Below are 23,983 nucleotides of genomic sequence, written 5' to 3' on the forward strand. Positions count from 1 at the left end.
ACTTAGATTATTACAAGGAAAAACTAAGTCCGATGGCAGCATCTTTGTCTTGCGGGTCTGCGCGCGCGTTGCTGTGGGCGCGCGCGACACTTGATGTGCTGGCCTGAGGCTGGGCACTGGTGCTTGGCATCAGGGTCTGTGCGCGAAGCGCTGATGGAATGGGCCTGCAGCTGGGCGCTGGCGAGGCATCAGGATCTGCGCGCGCGGCATTGTCAGGGCGCGCGACGCTGTTGTCATTGGCCAGCCCTGGGCGCTGGCGAGAGGCATCGGTGGGGCGACCGAGGCACATGCGCGCTTGTCACTTGGCGCAGCCAAGACCACGGGGCCGACCATGGCGCCAGGCATTGTGAGGCTTGCTAGGCCGCCATGGGGCGCGGCCAAGGGGTCATGGGGCATGTCTGGGAAGCAGCCCATGACATTAATTATGTTACTCTAACCTGGAACGTAAGAGAAGCAACTATTTTTATAAGTTAATAGTATGAAATCCTTAAGAAGAATTCTCACTTCTTTTTCAAAAGTAAATATTCTTATTCAGTATCAATATAAAGTCTTAAAGTCCACTCTATAGGAATCAAATAAAAGTTGATTTAAACGTGAGTAGGTAATGACATATTTTACAACATTCGACAGTAGCAAAAGGATGTCAATATTTATAAAAAAGAACTTGTAAGCTCAGAATCAGTGTTTTATCATAGTGAATCGAGTCAACTAGAATCTGTTTCAATTTGAGGTATTTCAAAACTTAATATAATTCATCATCTTTCAAGAAAAGATAGGAGCAGACATGATTTTTCTCATATGATCCCAATTCACAAAAACGAGATCCTTGGCCTAATACCTAGAGAACATCACATTGATCACAGAAACAAGGTCCTAAGTTTTCATATTCACGCAAAGATGACAACAGACCCTAAAAGCATGATTTTCACTAAGTACATGTTCAGGTCATAACTTTAAACATAATTCTGATTTTTAAGAAAATCTAAAGGCATGATACCACGACAGGTTGTCCAAAATAACAATATATCTAGATGCGATTAGAGAAAAGTTAAAGCATAATTTCTAGCGCAATGCTTATACTAAACTCGACCAAGAACAAAACTTAAAAATAGTGACAACTAAAGAAAAGGAAACCTAAAACGCGATTCTTCTATGTAAACACAATATTTTAAATTAAATAGGAGAACCTGAAGCAGGGTCGACTATTACCTTTTGTGGGATAGTGAACTAGGGCATCGAATCCCGAATCTACTCTATATTGTTACGAACAGATCCGAACTTCAAGCCGAACGAGTTCGAATATCTGTCACGACCAAAGTTAAACGAGATAGAAAGAAAGTTAACAACGGTAAGAGTAAAACTGATAGTGTTCGAGCAAAGGCGGAGTCCTTCTTAGACTTAGTATTTTGGACAATGTAAAGTGGTGATTCTTGTTCCTTCCACCTCTGCTTCGTCTGAAAACAAAAGAGGGTATTTTTAGAGGAAAGTTAGGGTTCTTTGAGAGATGATTTTGGATGGGTCCTCTTGAGCAGAAATTTGAAATCAAGGATTTGAATTTCAGTAAAAAAAACCGTTTGAATCTGAACGTTGTAATTCGAAAGAGCCTCACGTGATTTGGTCAGAAAAATCGAAATGCCCAAAGTCTTTTGGCCTCTTGTGTTGACTAAATCTCGTTGCAAATGAGAGAGAGAGAGAAGAGTCACGGGTTTTGAAGAGAGACAAAGGACTTACTCAAAATCGGCGAGGCAAGCTTCTGCCATAGTTAAGAATACTGAAGCTTTGCTTGTAAGAGGAAAGGGGTAATAGAACGAGTGAAACTATGGGAGCGGATGTGATGATGGAGTAAAAAATAAATACCCTAGCTGACTTAGGATTGGAATTTTTATATGTCCATGCGGTAAACTATATTACCTTCAATGTTTAACTTTTAATATAATTATCTTCTATATACCTAATTACTATTTATGTACCATTTTAGGATTTTAATGGTATTAATTAGTCTCCTAATTTCACTTAACCGTATATTCCCACTTCTCCAAGTTTTTCTCTCCAAATCTCACCACCTCACTCACGTATCAAACCACACCCCACGATTTCCTCTTCAATCACCCACAATTTCCTCTTCTAAAACCAACAAAAATCTGTAACCCCTCCACCATTGACAACCATTAAAAGCTTTGAATCTTTGAATTCGAATTTGGGTTTTCAAAAGACATTATTTGTTTGGATTGGATGTTGTTGCAAAGAACTGAGAATTCTCTCTACGTCTCTCTCTCTCTCTCAATCCCAAATTTCAGTAGTATAAGAGGAAAGGAAAAGAGAGTAGCAATTACACCATTGACAGCCATTAAAAAGCTTTGAAGCTTTGAATTCGAATTTGAGTTTTCAAAAATCATTATTTGTTTGGATTGGGTGTTGTTGCAAATAATTGGGAATATGGTTTAGAGTTTATATCTCAATTTTGAGGGGTTTTGGTGAAGATTAGACTTGATTTTGTCTAAATTTCAGATTGAAACTCGAAGAAGAAGAAGAAGAAGAAGAAGAAGAAGACATGACATACATTATATTGTAGAAACTGTAGAAAAATTATAGAAAAATTGTAGAAAATTATATTATGTTGTTTATTTATTTATCTTTTATTCATTTACTATTGTATGAAAGTTGAACAATATTGTAAAAAAATTGCATTTAAGTGGTATTATTTTGTAGTTGTATATAACTTAGTAGAAATAATATACGAAAATTATAGATAATTTTCAGATAAGTTGTATAATATATAATTAGTTGTATAAAATTTGTTTTTACTATGTATAAATCAGATACAAAATATACAAAAGACATATTGTATAAATTTTGTATAAAATTTGTATTTAAGTTATATGTTATTGTAGTTGTATTTAACTAGGTGGAATAATGTGTGAAAGTTGTAGAAAATTGTAGATAAGTTGTATTCCTCTATAATGGGAGATGTTGGCATATCAAGTAACTTTAGTGTTCCAGACGAACCTGCATGAAAATAAAGATAAATTCTGTTATGAACAATTTGTAGAAATGTTGTAGATAATTTTTAGAAATATTGAAATTCTGTATTTTCATATTAATTTTTCAAATGAAATGTAGTTTTATTGTATTCCAAATGTAAAATTTTTGTAGATATTGTGAAAATCCATACTGATATATATATTTACTCTGACATATAGTTTATTTGTAGATAAAGTGTAGGACATTTATATACAACCAGAATTTGATATAAAATGTAACAGCACAAATATGCAATTGTTCTCATTGGTGATACTCAATTCCATATTGAAATCGTGAACAATTATACACAGCGGATATGATCCTAAGTTTTTGTTTTTCTTTTTCGTCTCCATGTATACACGAACACCCATATCGTTCCTAGTTTTCATTGGAGGACAATGCTCGTTGATAATGTATTTGATTTCTATAATTTTTTCGGATATATACAATTACAATATAATACCACTTTAATACAATTTTTTTACAATGTTGTTCAACTTTCATACAATAATTAAATGAATAAAAGAAAAATAAATAAACAACAGAGTACAATTTTTCTACAATTTTTGCAATATAATGTATGTCATGTCTTCTTCTTCTTCTTCTTCTTCTTCTTCTTCTTCTTCTTCTTCTTCTTCTTCTTCTTCTTCTTCTTCTTCTTCGAGTTTCAATATGAAATCCAGCCAAAATCAAGTCTAATCATCACCAAAACCCCTCACAATTGAGATATAAACTCCAAACCATATTTCCAATTATTTGCAACAACACCCAATCCAAACAAATAATGATTTTTGAAAACCCAAATTCGAATTCAAAGCTTCAAAGCTTATTAATGGCTGTCAATGGTGGAATTGCTACTCTCTTTTCCTTTCCTCTTATATTACTGAAATTTGGGATTGAGAGATAGAGAGAGACGTAGAGAGAATTCTCAATTCTTTGCAACAACATCTAATCCGAACGAACAATGTCTTTTGAAAATCCAAATTCGAATTCGAATTCAAAGCTTCAAAACTTTTTAATGGTTATCAATGGTGGAGGGGTTACAGATTTTCGTTGGTTTTAGAAGAGAAAATCGTGGGTGATTGAAGAGGAAATCGTGGGGTGTGGTTTGATACGTGAGTGAAGTGGTGTGATTAGGAGAGAGAAACTTAGGAGAGTGGGAATATTTAATTTTCCAATATTAGCGCGCCTAAATAAGGAAGCATACAACTACAATGATTCCTTATTTAATGAATTGTCTATATTTTTGTAGAAATACTATTAGCATGGCGGGTAATATGCAAACTATGAACATATTTGGTAATATAGTTTCCTATATGGTATAGGAACGAAAATTTCCCTTTAGGATTTCTTTATTTTTGGGCTAAGAAATAGCTAAAATGGTTTAGGCTTGTATTTCATGACCTATAGCCTGTTTGGCCAAAAATTGAGGTGTTGGTCCAAGCTTTTGGAAGGAAAAAAAGTACTTTTGAGGAGAAACAAAAAAAAGTAGTTTCTCTCCAAAAGCACTTGTCGCGCCCCCTTTTTCTCGCGAAATTGGGTTTATGACATTTGGGAGGACAACTCGTTCCCTTTCGGGAATGGGTTTGATATGAAGAGTCGTCACCTAATGATTTAAGAGCATTAGGACACTAATAAAGGTTTGATTTGAACAACCAGAGATTGGGTAAGAGCTTGAAATTATCTCAAGGGGAAGGTATTAGGCACCCCTCAAGATCCACTAGTGTGGTTCCCGGCCAAATCATTGTTGTGACTCTAGGTACAAATAACATGTAGGAAAATAAGAACTTCAAACAATAGGGGATTTTCACATAATGGTTACAAAATAGGTGAAGTTAAAAGAACTAAAAGAAAAGCTGATTTTTTTAGGAAATAGTTTGAAATTAAACAACGAAATAAATAAATAAAGGAAAAGGAGTTCTAGGTTTGTAAATAATATGGATCACCCCACACAACATCCGGTAATCACTCCTCAATGAGGGGCTACACGAGATGTTATTGCGTGGTCATCATATCCATATCTACCCTTTCCCACCCCATTGAGGTATTAAAGCGCGGCATGGTCTCGTTTACTTATTGCATGCTATTACCCGCCCCAATCCTATAAGTCCCGGAGGCATTTGGGACTACTAATCCTAAATGGGTGGGATATTGGGCTTACTTGTGGTTTCAAAAGGTAAAAATACTAAGGCGACAAACAAAACATATATGGCAAGTATGGGGAAGCATATAAAAAAATGAAAAGGCTCAAACAGACCTCCTTTAAGCAGAGAAAAGCAAGTAGTTAGCATTGTGAGCACGTGATTTTTGCTTCACGTAAATTACTCCAAAAGAAATCGAGAAAAAAAGCAAGTTGCCTTCGGGTAAAATTTTGAGAATTTGCGTGACATTTTTGGTAATTATTTTTGTCCGTAAATGTTTACCTTATTGTAGTTAATTGAAAAATACAAAAATACATGTTGCATGCATATTTAGGATTTAATTATGCACTTAGGAATTAATTAAACCATCATTTGGCTATAAAAGGAAAATCACAAAAATATGCATTTTATTCTATTTGTTGTCATTGTGTGATTTTATTTTAAGGTTTTAATTTGTGTGTTAATTGTTGTAAGTGTTAATTAATATTTGTGTAGTTTTATTTTTGATTTTACAATTTAATTAGGATTTGTGTTTAAATTAGAAATTAAAGAAGGAAAAGAAAAAGAGTTCAAAAAATGAAGGAATTCAGATGTGGGCTTAAAATTGAGACCAAAAACCAGGCCCAAATCAACTCATTTGACCCAGTCCGGTTAGCTGGTCTCTCAGACGAAGGAAATGACGCCGTATTGGCGCTTTCCATCTCGACCGTTGATCAAACAGATCTAACGGTCCAGTTCAGTTCTTTCATTAAACCAAACGACGCCGAATGGTTGTATTTGATCGGGACCATTCATTGCTTTTGATCTAACGGCTCCCAGTTTTTCCCTCATGACCCGACCCAATCCCCACTCAATCAAAATGGCACCGTTCCCTTAAGTGAAGAGATCCTGGCCATCAATCTCACCTGATCCAACGGTCAAGATCCATCCCTCCCCTTCGTATATAAAACCCCATCTCTCACCCCATGCCCCCATAGCCAAACACCCCCCATTCCTCACTTTGTCTCTCTCGTTTCAGAGATGGAACCTAGGTCAAACCCTAGCCTCCATAGCTCCGCTTCACCTGAAACCCGGCGGCAACTACGCCGCCGGCCACCTCCTTAACACCATAGATCCACCTTAACACCCTGGTTACGAATCTACTACTCCCTTGGCTCGAATCAATTCCCATCTTCTCGAATCTTCATTTGAAGATTCGAGCCAAAACCCCATCTATGCCAAACCACCCCAAATTCATACCAGTTACTCCCCTGACCTCACTCGTAACCAAACCAAGCTTGGTTTGGTTTGAATCTAACCAGAAACCTTCAAGCCCCAAATCAACTGTATGAACCCTAGAAATCCAGAACCTTGGGGTCTGTCCAATTAAACGAAGGGTTGGGGTCTAATAGACCTTAATCAAGGTGTTCTCGGTTGAGGACACTTCGATTAAAGTCCGTTCTACCTCAAAGAGGTCGAGTCCGGTTCGAGACTGGGTCATTTTTGTTCTTAAGATTCAGAGGTATTTTTCCTTTCCTTCCTTCTGTTCATGTGTTCTATTTGTATCTCTTTGCATGTTTTAGTAGTTTGTGTGATTTTTCTACTTTTCTTTTAATTAATTCTGTTCATCTTCAGTAGACCTTTTATTTGGTCCAATTCTATCATTGCTTCTGTTTGCTGTAATTGTTATGTGTTATAATTTGTGTAATCGATTGAATAAGTGGCGTCGATTAGTTCGGTAGGCCTGAATATTAATTTAACATGATAGTAGTGTAATGTTGGTTTTGATTTCATGGTTCATGCTAGTCTGTTTCCCCTCCTACTTCGTTTTTGTCCTAAATGTTGTGTTGAAACGAGCCTGTTGGTATAGTTGAACTTAGTACTGAGCTTGTGGGTATATTCAGTTCGTCACATTGTTTTTGCTTGATCATTTGAAATGTTCTGAATTGCTTGGTCAATCGAACTGCTTCATCACAGCTGCTATTTTGGTTGTCACCTAAACCTGTTGTGTCATGCCCTATCAATCAATAGCCTTAGCCTTTATTTTGTTGCTGTTTGATTCAAGTTTAAGCAATTGATGAATCGAATCCTACTGTCTAGGGTCTGAAATGAATCTGACAACTGATTTGAATTCAGTATTGGTGATAATGTCAACTAGATAGTAGTGAGTCATAAGGCTGCATTCAGAACTTAGGAGCATTGGCTATAGCTGCAATTTCAGGGATTTTAGGAGGGTAATTTGGTAATTGAAAACAGGGAAGATGGGTGGTTTGAGTGTTCTGTCCACTAAGTATTAAAATACCATTAAACTAATGAATTGATTAGTATTAATAGGGAACAAAAGGGAATGTGGGCTGAAAATAAGGAAAAGTTTTCCTTAGTGGATTTTAAGTGGAAAATTTCAGATTTAGTGGGGAAAAGGGGGTCGGGCAGTAGGTTTGGAAGGAAGGCAGACTTGTATAAGAGGGGGATGAGGTCTATAGAGAAAAAGGGGGAGATATAGAGAGGACTAAGAAAAAAAAACATCTTCTGAAAAATACTAAAAAAAGAAATCAGTTCTTCAGGCAGTCTTGGACAACATTTTGAAAGCTAAAATATTCAGTTTCTCTTGGAGAGTTTAAGAGTGAATGGAAGCTGAACTTTGAAGAAAGGAAAAATATTCATAGTTCAAGTTAAAAACCTGCTGGATTTTATCATCAGAATTCAGTAATTTTTAGAGTTGAATAGGCTGAATTATTAACACCTAAAAGTTCAGTAATTAAGGAAAAAAAGAAAAAAAAAGTCTAGAAAATAGTTTAAGTGTTAAGGCTGGTTATTTGATCCTCATAAGCTAGAGAAAAACAAGAGTGTTGAGGCTGGAGATTTAACCTGAAACTCTAGAGAAATAGAGTGCATATAGGCTGTGCTATTATCTTGCTAAGTCAGTGATAGAGTGAGTGTTTAAGGCTAAGCTTTACATCAAAGAGCTTCAGTTTGTTTTCTTCTTTGAGGGTTCACGATCAGAAAGCCACAGTTTTCTTGCATCTGCCTCTCTTCTGCTTTGACTGTAATTGTTTTGTGGTACTGCTTGGTTTGAATTTGGTATTTCCTGGGATTTCTGTTGGTTTTCAAGCACTGTTTTATTGAGCTCTTGGGCTCTTCTCTTGTTTTTAATCTGCTACTGGGATTTCTGCTACTATTATTACTGGTTTCACTGGTTTTGCTATGTTGCTGAACCTGCTGTGTTGCTGTGTGTGTGCTACTACTGCTTCTACTGATCTTCCTCTTCTTTGCTTTCCAAATACCAGGTACACAAATTGATACACTGGTTCTTGTAGAATGGAAACTGAAGCATGAATATGAAATGAAGAGTTGAAGTTCTGAATTTATCTTAGTTATATTCTGAATTCTAGTTGTATATGTACATTATTTAGCTTCCTCTAATTAGAATCATGTAGTTGTTTGATATATATAATGGAACATCTGATAGTAGCTTAGTGGACGAACTGTCTATGTATGCTAGTTAAAAAGACTAATGGTGTAGTAGCTCTGTTCAGTTAGTTCGTTATTGTTTGATGATTATCATGTCTCAAAAAGCATGTTAGCTGATTTAGACTATTCTTAAACATTCAACAGTTAGCTCATTAAACAAATAGCCCGTTTCGGAACTTGTAGGAATATTGTTTAGCTAGATACTATTGGTTAATTTCAGCATGTAAATGGTTTAGGATTAAAATTAGATTGCCAAGTTCTTTAATTTGGCAAACTGTGAGCATGTGTAGTATAATGTAACTAGGTAGTAACATGTGAATGAGATGGCCCAGGTCCAGTTTTGTACCATACACGTTAGGCCTGGGCCCGCGTTGGCAACGGACTGCACTGATTGCATCATTTTCAGATTCTACGAATCATATTCGGAACCCAACTATAATTAACTCATAAGCATGCAAATAAAGTAGGACCTTTTCTTCTTTCATTTTTAGAGACGGACGAAAAATGGAAAAATAGAAAAACATAGTCGCTTTAGGAAATCCTTTTAAAACAAAAATGAGGCGTGCCTCGCCAAGTAAATCACAAGCTGCGGGGTCCTCTATACGTGTTTGTAAAGTTGCTTAGACTCCGGGACGGGCCGTTTAGCAAAATTTCACGGCCTTGCCCAAAATAACACTACGCTAGTCGCTTAGGGCGCGTCTTTAATAAAATTACTTCTTTAAGTACGGGTGTGCATTTATGCAACCTAAATCTAAATCTCAACGGAGTCGAAACGTGTCTATGACCACAGATACATTGATTGTGATGAGGCCCGAGATACGTTTTCACGACGTTGCAATTCTTTGCTAAAAATAACAATAATAATAATAAAAGCGGAAAAAAAAAGTCATAATTCGCACTGAGTACATAATTATTAAAATCAGATAAATAAGCCGAATATAACAGTTGAGCGATCGTGCTAGAACCACGGAACTTGGGAATGCCTAACACCTTCTCCCGAGTTAACAGAATTCCTTGTCCAGATTTCTGGTACGCAGACTGTAATTTAGAGTCATTTGTTTCCTCGATTCGGGATTAAAACCGGTGACTTGGGACACCCTAAATCTCCCAAGTGGCGACTCTGAAATAAATAAACAAATCCCGTTCGATTGTCCTTTAATTGGAAAAAACTCCTTCACCCCTTCGCAGGGCAGTAAAAAGGAGGTGTGACAGCTCTGGCGACTCTGCTGGGGATAAATGCCTTGAATCTCTGGTTCAGGGTTCAGAATTCGAGCTTAGATGAATTGTTATATTTGGCTTTACTTATTATTTGATCTTATAACATGTTTTGGCCTAAATGTGCAAAATGATTTTTTTACCGCTTTGATATTATTTGAACTGTACATATAAACTGTGCCGAAACCTTCTCTTCTCACCTCCGGGGATGTGCTTACTGGTTGAGACTCCGTATTCTGTTAGTGTCATACCCTGAAATAAAAGAGGCTCGGAAAGTTTCTAAGCCGGCTGGCCTTTTGGTTCCTGGAAAGGATCTCCTTCCTCAACTCGAGTTGTCCGCTCGGGTACACTGTCTAGAACATATACCCAGGTTGAACCTAGAATAACTTGACTTCATGCCGGATCCCTAGTAGGAACGTTTATTTGCATCATGTTGTATTTGACTTAGGGGACTCAACATAGGGGTTGGGTCCGTCTAGGACAAGCAACCTGAAATGGAAAAAGACCATCCTGCTGCATCTTGTTTATTTTTCACATTTATTTGCTTCAGATCTGCATGCTGACCGGCTTCTGAAATCGGGAATTTTTGAAAAATTGTGAAAAAGAGAAAAAGAAAAATAGCAGTGTAGGAAGATAACTACTTATTGTTTTTTGAAAAATAAAACCAATGTCCAAGTAGTGTCAAAACCCTGCCAAAATTTTGAAAAAAAATGAAAAACGCCGGTTTGATTTATTTGAAAAAACAAAAGAAAGGAGTCTTGTTTACAAGTTTAGTTTATGTTGGGCGAACTACGCCGGTTTGATTCTCACAGGGCGTGAGATACGTAGGCAACCCTCGTCGGGTCCAACCTCCCATTTTGCAAAAATAGACAAAAAAATGTCAAATTTTAAATTTCGTCATAGAGTCGGGCGATGCCGTTTCTGTCAGAAATAGCCGAATGTTCCCGAAAGGGACGCCGGAATGCTGACTTTGCATAAACGACCACTCCTGTCATTTTTTTTTGATTTTTTATCGGTTGACTCACATAACCTTAAAATCTTCGTCCTTGAAGTGCTGAAAGGTCGTGTTCGGAAAATCGGGTCTTTCTTTTATGAAAAATAATCAAATCGTTTTGAGTCAAATAAATTTTCTTTTGTTTAAACACATTAATAAATGTGCATAATGAGCACGACTCAAAATGAACCTTTTTCAATCATGAATAAAATACCCCTCCAACTGCGGCTATGGTGGAATGATTTAGGCAAAGAAGGGCGAGACGAAGTCAAGAAACATCTGAAAGGTCTCACGGGTTTGTTGGGTATCAGGCCTCGAGGGGATATTATAAGGGCACTGGTCACTTACTGGGACCCGACACACAATGTCTTCCACTTCTCGGACTTTGAACTCACCCCGACTTTAGAGGAAATAGTCGGGTACATCGGTAGTGCTGAGGTTCTGTTAAGGCATAAATACCTGGTTGCTCCAAGAGCCGTAGCGGTGCACCAGTTTTTGGACTCGTTAAAGATAGTCAGAACGATCCATAACCCAGACTTGGCGAAAGGTTTTTGCACTCTAAGCTTCATATACCAAAGATACGGCCACGTAGGAGGATTCAACAAGCCAGAAAACAAGTTGTGCAACAAAAGTAACCGTCGAAAGTGGGATGAACATAGATGGGTTGCTTTCATGATAACCTTCTTAGAGCTTTTAGTGTTCCCAAGAAAAGATAAGAATATTGACATAAAGATAGCTGGGGTCGTCAGTACTTTGCTCGCTCAAGATGACAGCACGCTTGCGCCCATGATTGTATCCGATATATTCCGAGCTCTCACAGCCTGCAAAGCCGGAGGGAACTTTTTCGAAGGGTGTAACTTGTTATTGCAAATGTGGATGATCGAACACCTATGTTACCGAGCCCAGTTCCTGAGCCATGGATCTTCTGAGAAAACCTGCATAGAGGAGTTCTACACCAGAATTAATGAGGTCCGCTTACCTGAAGAAGTCTCGGCATGGACCTCATACTTTTGGACCCTCAACGCCAGTCAAATACAGTGGACACTGGGATGGTTACCGGTCGACAAAGTCATATATATGCCAGCAGCTAGGCCCCATTTTCTCTTGATGGGGCTTAAGAGAATTCAACCTTATGCACCGTATCGGGTTTTGAGGCAACTTGGGAGGTGTCAGATAGTGTCGAAAGATGAGGACCTGAGCACCCAAGTGACTGAGATCAGTTCCGATGGCCAGTTTCCTGAAGCAAGGGTCCGCCAGATTTGGAGCCAATGTCAATACTTGGAGGCAAATACTTGAGTACTGAATCGGGCAAGAGGGGAAGTTTCACCCGGATATCAGGCTTGGTACAAAGGTGAAGTGTCGTCTGGAAGGCCGGCTAAAAGACCTCACCTTCAAGAGTTTGCCAAGTCCTCACAAGAGCATTGGGACTGGTTGGCGAAAGAAGAAGAATACAGGGCCACAATAGGCAAGTTGAAGCAGCAGGTCATAGATCTTCAGTTTGAAAGAGAAATTCAGACCACGGCCGATGAAGGGGACAGAAAGAAATCAGCCCAAGAAAATGACTCCCTTAGAGCTCAAAACCGACAAGTCATAATGGATGTCGATAACCAACGGAGAAGCCGGTCCGATAAAAGGCTGATAGTAGGGTTAAGGAATCAGGTCATTGAAAGCCGAAAGGACTTGGAAAGATCCGAGGCTAGCATAGCAAGAATGTGGGCCAGATGGGCAAAAGGTGCAGCAGCGCGGAAAAAGCACCTATGGCAAGTGAGAAGGGATTATGAAGGGAGCATTGAAATATTAAGAGAAACAAATTCCACTCTCAGAGATCGGGTCTTTAAACAAGCCCGAGATGCTAGAACGGACAGAGAGCGCTGCTATGATTTAATAGCCCGAATGGAAGAACAAATGGAGAGGTTCCAAGATCGGCTCGTTGACAACACTCAATTATTGGGATTAAAGAATCAACGAATAGAACAACTGTGTATGGAAAGGGATAGAATCAAGGGTAGGATCGATGAGATTGGGCACTACATCACCACGAGGTGCCTAACCTGTGAGGAAATGCCCCGTGATACCCTTTTTGCCTCAATCATGGGTTATGTCCACCGGATCATGGAGGAATTAAAAAGCTTGCAAAGAGGCCTTGCACCAAAGCCCGCGGAAAGGCCGAACAATGCCTCGCGGGCACCAAAATTCAAGGCCTTAATGTATCCCTAGTTCAAGGCTGCATTGTTGCTTTTAAAAGTCTGTTGTCTACCCTTCAGTTCTCTTTTCATATCAAACAATGTTAATAGTGTGGAGTCTGTATTTTGTTTGTCCTTTTTCAAATAGGTAGCTTGTAATAGCATATTTTGGTAATAAAATAAAATAAAAAATTTTGTGTCTTTATTTGTGGCAGAACTACGCCCGGTCTGATTTATGCGGGGACATGATACGTAGGCAATCCACATAAGATTCGACCATCACTAAAAAAGGGCATTGTGAATAAAAGAAAGGAAAAAAGGACATAAAAAGAAAGAGTAAGTCGGGATGACGCATGCAATCGAAGCAAAAACATGTTAAAAATGGTTAAACTGCCTAGGAACATTGCATTCCCCAATATGAAATTGCAATATGTGTTAAACTCTAACGTTAACAAGTTTGTTGTTTATATCAGAGAAAGAGATTTCAAAACCGTTAGCTCATTTGAACGTTCTGGCAGATTACCATTACCACACAAGATCTAAAGGGCCCATTCCGGAAAGTATGCCTGGTTCAGACAAAAGTGTTGAGGAGGAAAAGATGGAGATGCAAATGATGAAGGAGGAAGTAGACAGGTTGAGACAAGAGATAGCTGGGATGCACCTAGCCTGGGCTAAGGGACAAACATCACCAATACTTCCCCCTACTCCTACCCTTTCACCAGCTCGGACTCCGAAACACCTTTCCATTGGTCCATCAACGAGCTTCCCCATTGCCCAATACTATCAAGGAGAAACTTCCTATAATCCCCAAGCTTCACCACCCAAACAAAACCCTCATCCACCAGTTGTTCCTGTTTTCATGGCACCTCCACCCGCCACATTGCAAAAATCATCCGATGAACCAGTATTCAGGTTCACGACAACCAATACTATCCTCCTAAACTCACCTTCAAAGCACCCAAGCCGTACACTTACACCCCTCACCTTCAGCTCCCGATAGAAACTGAGAGGCCATCTAAGAATCCGGAGCAGGACGAAGTGCTCCGTAAAGTGAAAAGCCTGGAGCAATCCTTTAGGAATATGCATGGATTGGGCAGCCAAGTCAGTGTGTCCTATAAAGATCTGTGTCCCTTCCCCGATGTTCAATTGCCGGCAGGTTTTAAGATGCCAAAGTTTGATCTATATAAGGGACATGGTGATCCCATGGCACATTTACGAGGTTTCTGTAGCAAGATGAGAGGGGAATGTGGAAAGGATGAGCTGTTGATAGCTTATTTCAGTCAAAGTTTAAGCGGGTCCGCAGTAGAATGGTACACGAGGCAGGATCCTAGCAGGTGGTATACCTAGGACGATCTAGCACAAGCATTTGCGGGTCATTTCCAGTATAACCTTGAGATCGTCCACGACCATCTCACACTGTTAAAACTTGAGAAAAATCCTGGAGAGAGCTTCAGGGAATTTGGATTCCGTTGGAGAGAACAAGCAGCAAGAGTCAATCCACCAATGAGGGAAGGTGAAATGGTGGACTACTTCTTACAAATGTTGGAGCCAACTTACTTTGGTCACCTGGTGACATCAGTTGGTAAATCTTTCAATGAAGTAGTAAAAATGGGCAGTATGGTTGAAGAAGGACTCATGTACAACAAGATAATGAGTTATTCAGCAATCAAGGCTACAACTCAGGCTATCCAAAGCGGCACGGGAGGTGTGCTCGGGAAAAAGAAGAGAGAGGAGGTTGCAACAGTCGAAGCAGGTACTTGGTCCAAATCCAGAGGTCCTTCCCCTCGCTACCAACCCAGACCCCATTACGCAAATTATCCACACACTCCATACAACCCTCCACAACCCTATTATCCACCACAAGAGCTACATTTCTCCGTCCATCACGCCCAAACTTACGCCCAGCCTCCGGCTCTCCCGCAATGGCATGCGCCGGCTCCCCAACATACATATCCACATACCCAACCCAACATACATATCCACCTCCCCAACATACATATACACCTCCAAAAAACACATATCCACCACCAAGGGCCTACAAGAATCCTTCAGGGCCAAGCTTCCGTGGGAATCAGACTTTCAGGAACGAAAGGGTGCAGAGGTCGAGAACATTCACCCCGTTGGGAGAAACCTATACTAATCTGTTCCACAAGTTGAGACAGTTAGGCCTATTAAGTCCCGTTGAACCCAAATTGCCAAATCCCTTTCCCAAAAATCTGAACCACTCAGTAAACTATGAATATTGTTCAGGGGCTCCTGGGCATGATACTGAGAAGTGTTGGAAGTTGAAGACTGTTGTACAAGATCTTATTGACACAAATAGGATCGAGGTTCAGGCACCAGAGGCACCCAACATCAATGAAAACCCGTTGCCAGTGCACCACGAGGCTCACATGATCAAACTAATGCACGAAGGGGGAGAGCCCAAGAAACCCTCACAAACGGTAATGATGATTCGTGCCAGTCCGAACGAAAAGTCGACCAGTGGAAAGGTAGTGGTACAGTTGGGAAAGGTAGATGACAAGCCATTTGTGGTAGTGGGGAAAGGTTCGTCTTTTGCTGCGAAGAAGCCAGAGTTAGTCAGGGTAGTGCTGTAGGGAGTATCAAGCACACCAGTGTTGGTAGTGAAGGAGGCCCGCGTAGAACCAGTTGTTATCAGGCCAGTAATGCAGTTGCCGATAACGAGTGAAAAAGCTGTGCCATGGAGCTACAGTCAAGTGACAGTGATACATAAGGGGAAGGAGGTTGTGGAAGAAGTATGCGAGGCCCAGGGATTAACTCGTTCGGGAAGGTGTTTTGTTCCCGCAGAATTGAGAAGGGCCAATCCTGTAACAATAAAGAAGCCAGTGACGGAGGAGGAAGCATAGGAGTTTTTGAAAAAGATGAAGGCACAGGACTACTCCATTGTAGAGCAGTTAAGGAAGACCCCGGCCCAGATTTCGTTACTATCCTTGTTGATCCATTCAAGCGATCATTGTCAGGCATTAATGAAGATTCTAAACGAAGCCCATGTCCCGGACAAGCTCTCCGTGAACCATTTGGAGAAAATAGCGCACAAAATCTTCGAGGTAAACCGAGTGACATTCTCTGACGATGAGTTACCAGTAGAGGGTACAGAACACAACAGGGCACTCTACCTGACGGTGAAATGCGAAAACTCAGTGGTCACTCAAGTACTGATTGATAATGGGTCAAGTGTATCTGTCCTTTGGCCACTCTGAACAAACTAAAGGTTGCTGATGATAGGATCCACAAGAACAGCGTCTGCGTCCGAGGTTTTGATGGGGGCGGTACTGACACAATGGGAGATATCATACTAGAATTGACAATTGGTCCGGTCGAGTTCACCATGGAATTTCAAGTGATAGATGTGGCGGTGTCGTATAATCTTCTATTGGGACGACCCTAGATCCACGCAGCCAAAGCAGTGCCTTCTACACTGCATCATATGATAAAATTTGAATGGGATAGACAAGAGATTGTGGTACACGGGGATGACGGTACACATGCCGTTAGTGATGCCATTGTGCCCTTCATAGAAACCGACGATGACAAGGGCCCATGGGTTTATCAGGTTTTGGACACAGTCTCAGTAGACAAAATTCCTGAGGGTGGGGGCCTTCCACTTCCTAGAATTGCGGCTGCGACCTTCATGATAGCCTCGGAAATGTTGAACAACGGGTTTGTACCAGGAAAAGGTTTGGGGATTGATCTGCAGGGAATGGTCCAGCCAGTTTCTTTGCCCAAGAACCTGGATACTTTTGGGCTAGGATTCAAGCCTACCGCAGCGGATGTAAAGCGGGCACGCAAGTTGAAGAAAAGAGTTTGGGTCCTTCCTAAGCCAATCTCATGCCTGTCCAGATCATTTGTCAGAGCAGGGTTCAGAAAGTTGCCGGTCCCGGAAGTTCTCGGACCCCTGATCGGGCCAAATGGAGATTTGAATGAGGGCTTTGAAAGGATGTTCGCTGATGTCAACATGATAGAAGCTGGAGAGGGTTCCAGTAAGGCAGACATACAGTTTGTGGGTCCTAAGGCCAAGGTCAACAATTGGACATCTACTCCTCTTCCAATTGGACAATTGTTTTATCTTTGTATTCCGCAAAAGTGTGAAACTCTGTTATCCCGCAGTTTAATAAAGTAAAAAAAAATTCTCTTTATTTTTGTTTTAATTCTGTTTTCTTCTTTTCTTTTCTAAACAGTTCTTTTCATACTGGTTCTAATGACATGGCATGCACAACGGATATTCAACCTAGTCTAAAAGATCAATCTGATTCCGAACTAACTATACAAGAGGTCGATTATGATAATGAATCGGAATACGATGAGGATGAAGCCTTCGAAGAGATAAACAGAGACTTAAACCAGTTTGAAGAGAAATCCAAGCCCAACTTAAATGACACATAAGCCATCAATTTAGGGGATGCAGACGATATCAGGGAAACTAAAATAAGCATCTACATTGCACCAAATATCAGGGAAGAACTAATAAAAAGACTTATTGAGTTCAAAGATGTTTTTGCATGGTCGTATGATGAAATGCCGGGGTTAAGCACGGATTTAGTGGTTCACAAATTGCCCACTGACCCGGTATGCCCTCCCGTCAAGCAGAAATTGAGGAAGTTCAAAACAGACATGAGTGTGAAGATTAAAGAAGAAGTAACCAAGCAGCTACAAGCAAAGGTTATTCGGGTCACTCGATATCCTGATTGGTTGGCTAATGTGGTGACAGTGCCGAAGAAAGATGGAAAGATCAGGGTGTGTGTCGATTACCGCAATCTGAACAGGGTGAGTCCAAAGGAAAACTTTCCTTTACCCAACATCCATATTTTGATCGACAATTGTGCCGGACGTAAGATCAGATCTTTTGTAGATTGTTATGATGGGTATCATCAGATTCTGATGGATGAAGAAGATGAGGAAAAGACGGCATTCATCACGCCATGGGGGACTTATTGCTACCGGGTAATGCCATTTGGTTTGAATAATACTGGGGCAACGTACATGAGAGCAATGACTACTGTGTTTCATGACATGATCCACAAAGAGATTGAGGTGTACGTGGACGATGTGATCATGAAGTCCAAGCATCAGGAAGACAACATAGCAGACCTAAGGAAGTTTTTTCAAAGACTTCGAAGGTATGATATTAAGCTCAACCCGGCCAAATATGCCTTTGGTGTTCCATCTGGAAAACTGTTAGGATTCATCATCAGTCGGCGAGGTATTGAACTGGACCCGTCAAAGATCAAATCTATCTAAGATTTGCCACCGCCAAAGAACTAGACAGAAGTAATGAGTCTGTTGGGAAGGTTGAATTACATCAGCAGATTAATTGCTCAACTCACAGCAACTTGTGAACCCATTTTTTGGCTATTGAAGAAAGATGTTGCGATAGAATGGACGGCAAAATGTCAGGAGGCATTTGACCAGATCAAAGGATATTTATCAAATCCATCTGTGTTGGTTCCACCTGAGCCGGGAAGACCGTTAATTCTTTATCTAACGGTCCTGGAGAATTCGTTTGGCTGTGTACTAGGACAACACGACATTACAGGAAGGAAGGATCAAACCATCTATTATCTCAGCAAGAAGTTTACAGTATATGAGGTTAAGTACACTCAACTTGAGATGACATGTTGTGCCCTAACTTGGGTGGCCCAGAAATTGAAGCATTATCTGTCATCATATACTACTTATCTCATTTCACGCTTGGATCCACTAAAGTATATTTTCCATAAGCCTATGCCCACAGGGAGGTTAGCGAAATGGCAAATATTTATCACGGAGTTTGACATCGTCTATGTGACGAGGACGGCCATGAAAGCCCAAGCACTGGCCGATCACTTGGCTGAGAATCCTGTTGATGAAGAATACGAGCCGTTGAGGATGTATTTTCCTGACGAAGAAATGATGCATATAGATGAGTTGGAATTACCTGAGGAACCAGGTTGGAAGCTCTTCTTTGATGGAGCCGCAAATGCGAAGGGAGTTGGAATAGGAGCGGTACTTATTTCTGAAATAGGACGTCATTATCCTGTCACGGCTCAGCTGTGTTTCTATTGTACCAACAACATGGCTGAGTATGAGGCATGCATTTTGGGTCTGCGACTAGCTGCAGACATGGATGTCCAGGATGTTTTGGTCCTGGGGGACTCGGACCTCCTAGTGCATCAGATTCAGGGTGAATGAGAAACACGGGATTTGAAGCTCATACCATATCGACAATGTTTGGACGATCTGAGCAAGCGATTTCGATCAGTGAAGTTCAGACACATCCCAAGAGTTCACAATGAGGTTGCCGATACTTTGGCCACTTTAGCATCAATGTTGCATCACCCAGACAAAATTCATCTTGACCCGTTGCATATCCAGGTTCGTGATCAGCATGCTTATTGCAACATGGTAGAGGAAGAAATGGATGAAGAGCCATGGTTTTATGATGTCAAGGAGTACCTCAGGATGGGGATATACCCGGAGCAGGCCACCAGAGATCAAAAGAGAGTCATTCGGCGATTGGCCAATGGATTTTTCCTCAGTGGGGGAGTGTTGTACAAAAGAACCCCAGATTTAGGATTGCTAAGATGTATAGATGCCAGTCAAGCCACGACAGTTATGACAGAGGTACATGCTGGAGTTTGTGGGCCACATATGAGCGGATATGTATTGGCGAAGAAGATTCTTCGAGCAGGGTACTATTGGCTCACTATGGAGCGTGATTGTATCAATTTCGTGCAAAAATGCCATCAGTGTCAGATACATGGAGATTTGATTCATTCTCCGCTGACAGAATTGCATACAATGTCAGGACCATGGCCATTTGTTGCGTGGGGCATGGATGTCATTGGACCTATTGAGCCGGCAACTACCAACGGTCATAGGTTCATTCTGGTGACCATCGACTATTTCACTAAGTGGGTTGAAGCTAAAACTTTCAAGTCGGTAACCAAGAAGGCAGTGGTGGATTTTGTTCACTCCCATATCATCTGTAGATTTGGGGTCCCAAAAGTGATCATTACGGATAATGGTGCTAATCTTAACAACAATTTGATGAAAGAGGTATGTCAACAGTTTAAGATTGCACACCGAAATTCCACCCCATATCGTCCCAAGGCGAATGGAGCAGTTGAGGCAGCCAACAAAAACATAAAGAAGATACTGAGGAAGATGATAGAAGGGTCCAGACAATGGCATGAGAAATTACCATTTGCATTGTTGGGTTATCGCACTACTGTTTGGACTTCAGTAGGTGCAACTCCTTATTTGTTGGTATATGAAACTGAAGCAGTAATACTGGCGGAAGTTGAAATTCCATCCCTTCGGATTGTCGCTGAAGCTGAGATTGAAGATGACGAGTGGGTCAAAGCCCGGTTGGAGCAGTTGAACCTGATTGATGAAAAGAGATTGGCAGCTGTGTGTCATGGCCAGTTATATCAAAAGAGAATGGCGAGAGCCTACAACAAGAAGGTGCGCCCCAGAAAATTTGAAGTGGGGCAGCAGGTGGTGAAATCCTGCCACATCAGGCAGAAGCAAAGGGCAAGTTCGCCCCGAATTGGCAAGGACCATTCATTATAACCAGAGTGTTGTCCAATGGCACTTTATGTTTAACAGATATCGAAGATAAATGCGTCGACATGGCTATCAATTCCGACGCAGTTAAGAGATATTATGTATGATTTCTTTTGATTGTAATTGATGTTTGTTTGTAGTTGGCATTTATCGGAGAATGAAATGACGGAGGCAATTCTTTCTTCTATCCAAACACTTTAACCTTTGCTTCCCCTTTTGAGCCTTATTTATTCTTTCATATCCCTCTTTTGGAATCAGTAATTAAAATGAAAGAAAAAAGAAAAAGAGAAAAATAAAGATAATAAAGACAAAAGAAAGTCACAAGAAAATAAAGGATTTGGGAACTATGTTTGACCTGATTCCTCAAAGAAGGATACGTAGGAGCCTCACGACGGGCTAAGTGTAACATAGTGTGCATAATGTAACATAGTGTAACAAAAAAAAACAACGGGCTAAGTCTTTTTATGACATATGTATAAGGAGGTATCTCACTTTAAGATCTTTATGTGTTTGAAAGCTAGTGAACTTCAATAGGGTTTTAGATGGAGAAATTTCTTTTTCTGTTCATTCACAGATTAGAGGATTCTTCCATATCACCAAAATAAATTTCCGGCAAACGTTAGAAGCTAATAGCAAAAATTCAAACTGTAAAATCAGAAATATCAGCTCTTTTGGAACACTACAGTCATAATCTTTCCATCTTCTTTTATATTTTATTTCCTTTGCCATTTTGTTACTAAACTAGAACTTGCCAGCACTAAGTGAATACACTACAAGAAGCAATTAAGCAAGCAAAAACGAAAAAAACATCAATTTGTAATTTAGGTAAGAAAGTTTGATTCCAAGAGTTGTACTGTTTTACCCCTAAAAATTATTTTGAACTTTTGATACCCCTTTTCTTTTTAGCCATACATAAAAACCCCTATTGATGTCCAAAAAAGGCCTCCCGATCAGTATCTGAGAAGTGCTAAGTCAATGCAAATGGAAGTCGGGAATAACACTCTGATCCCCAACAAAGAAGAAGATCATAAGCTGGAAATGAATTGATAGCCGAAAGAATCCCCAGCAAAGAGAGTCATATCCACAACACTCCAATCCCCAGCTGAAAAATAAAATAAAATGAGAGAGTCTTATCGATGAAAACCTTCACAGGCACCGTGAGGCGATGGGAGTTGAGAGAAATGAGAGAGTCTTATTAGTGAAAACCCCTCGAAGGGCACTATAAGGTGACAAGGCAAGATTGGCGGAAAGGGTCAACATTTGGCAAAGAGTTGAGTGTTTATTTATCCCCAGCGAGATGAGGCCATCCGAAAGATTGATTGATACAAATAGACTGGGTTGATCAATCCGGAATGCACAACATGATCGTTGGGATTGGTTATATCATTCAGATAAGTTCTTTTCTTTCCTTTTCCCCAACATTTGTTCAGAAAGACTTCTTCTTTTTCTATTTATTGAAATCATCACTTTTTTATTTCTTGGTTTAAAGACTTTACCTCCCCAGCAGTTTGTTTTTGAAAAGAATTTTCAGAGCTTACTACCAGTGGCCAAAATGGGGCAAAGCAAAAATGCGAATAGGATAGGCCAAAGATAAGGCGACAAAGCAAAAGAAGTTTGTCGCAAGACCAAATGATGAATGGGTCTAGATCCCAAGAGGCCCAAATTTCCAGGGGAAGTCGGAGAAAAACAGAAAGATCAACAGTTGAAAAGATATGGATCAAATTCCAAGAGGATCCCCAGCAGATTTGCAAGATACAGGAACAACTCCGACAGATTCTCCACTAAGCTCCACAATGGTCGGACAACACAGAGCAGGGAAGGAAGAGAAAAGAAAAATCATCCCCAGCAGGAATATCAGCCCCAACAAATAATATCATCCCCAGCAAGTTTTATAGCAAAGCAGGGAAAAGAAAAGGGAAAAAACCATCCCTAGCAGAAGTGGCACGACCACTCGCCCCGTTTTAAACTAACAATTTTTTCTTTGATTTAAAGCAGGGAAAGGAAATATTATTGACAGCAGGAAGACAGGGTCACAAAGGAGATTATCAAACTGGGGCAGAAAATTTTCTCTCATTACAAAATTTTTCTTGAAATCAGATAGTCATTTGGGAAAGAGAGAAGATAACACAAGTTTTGAAGGAAGTAAAATCCCCAGCAGTATACGAGAAGGGAGATACAAGTTTTAAAAGAAAAGCAATCTTGGAAGAAGCAAGATAACCCAAAGTTGTAAAAGTAATGGCCTTTGAATCAATATCATCCCCACCATTGTTAAAAAGAGGAAGATAATTTCCCAGCAGTGATATCCCCGACAGGTTTCAGAGAAGTGAAAACACTAGCTTGAGGAAAGTAGTTCCAAGTGGAAGGAAGGCACCAGCTTTAAAGGAAGTAGTCCGTGAAGAAGGAAAATAACATAGTTGTGAATAAAACACCGGCATTTGTCCCCAGCAGATTTCGGAGGAATAAGACACCAGTTTTTGAGGGAAACAGTTGAAAGAAGATGATTCAAGTTGCTGAAGTCAGGAGCCCACCTGGAGAACGAATGTGTTACATTTAAGCTGTAGTTTAAGTCAGGAGCCCGCCTGGAGAATGGAGGTGTTGTATTTTTAAGAAATTGTTGAAGTCAGGAGCCCGCCTGGAGAATGGAGGTGTTACATTTTAAAAAGCTGTTGAAGTCAGGAGCCCGCCTGGAGAATGGATGCTGAATTATTTTGAAGAAGTAGTTGAAGTCAGGAGCCTGCCTAGAGAATGGAGGTGTTAAATATTTTAGTTGCTGATGAAGTCAGGAGCCCGCCTGGAGAATGGATGCAGAATTATTTTGAAGAAGTAGTTGAAGTCAGGAGCCCGCCTAGAGAATGGAGGTGTTACATTTTTAAAAGTTGTTGAAGTCAGGAGCCCGCCTGGAGAATGGAGGCTGAATTATTTTTAAGTTGTTGTTAGAGTCAGGAGCCCGCCTGGAGAATGGAGGTGTTACATTTTTTAGTTGCTGATGAAGTCAGGAGCCCACCTGGAGAATGGAGGATGAATTATTTTTAAGAAGCTGATGAAGTCAGGAGCCCGCCTGGAGAATGGAGGCTGAATTATTTTTAAAAAAGTTGTTGAAGTCAGGAGCCCGCCTGGAGAATGGAAGCTGAATTATTTTTAAGTTGTTGTTGGAGTCAGGAGCCCGCCTAGAGAATGGAGGCTGATTTATTTTCAAAATTGCTGATGAAGTCAGGAGCCCGCCTGAAGAATGGAGGCTGAATTATTTTGAAGAAGCTGTTGAAGTCAGGAGCCCACCTGGAGAATGGAGGCTGAATTATTTTGAAGAAGTAGTTGAAGTCAGGATCCCGCCTAAAGAATGGAGGTGTTACATTTAAGGAGTTGTTGAAATCAGGAGCCCGCCTGGAGAATGGAGGTGTTATATTTTAAGAAGT

This window comes from Nicotiana sylvestris, chromosome 9, assembly GCF_000393655.2.
Source record: "Nicotiana sylvestris chromosome 9, ASM39365v2, whole genome shotgun sequence".
Lineage (NCBI taxonomy): Eukaryota > Viridiplantae > Streptophyta > Magnoliopsida > Solanales > Solanaceae > Nicotiana > Nicotiana sylvestris.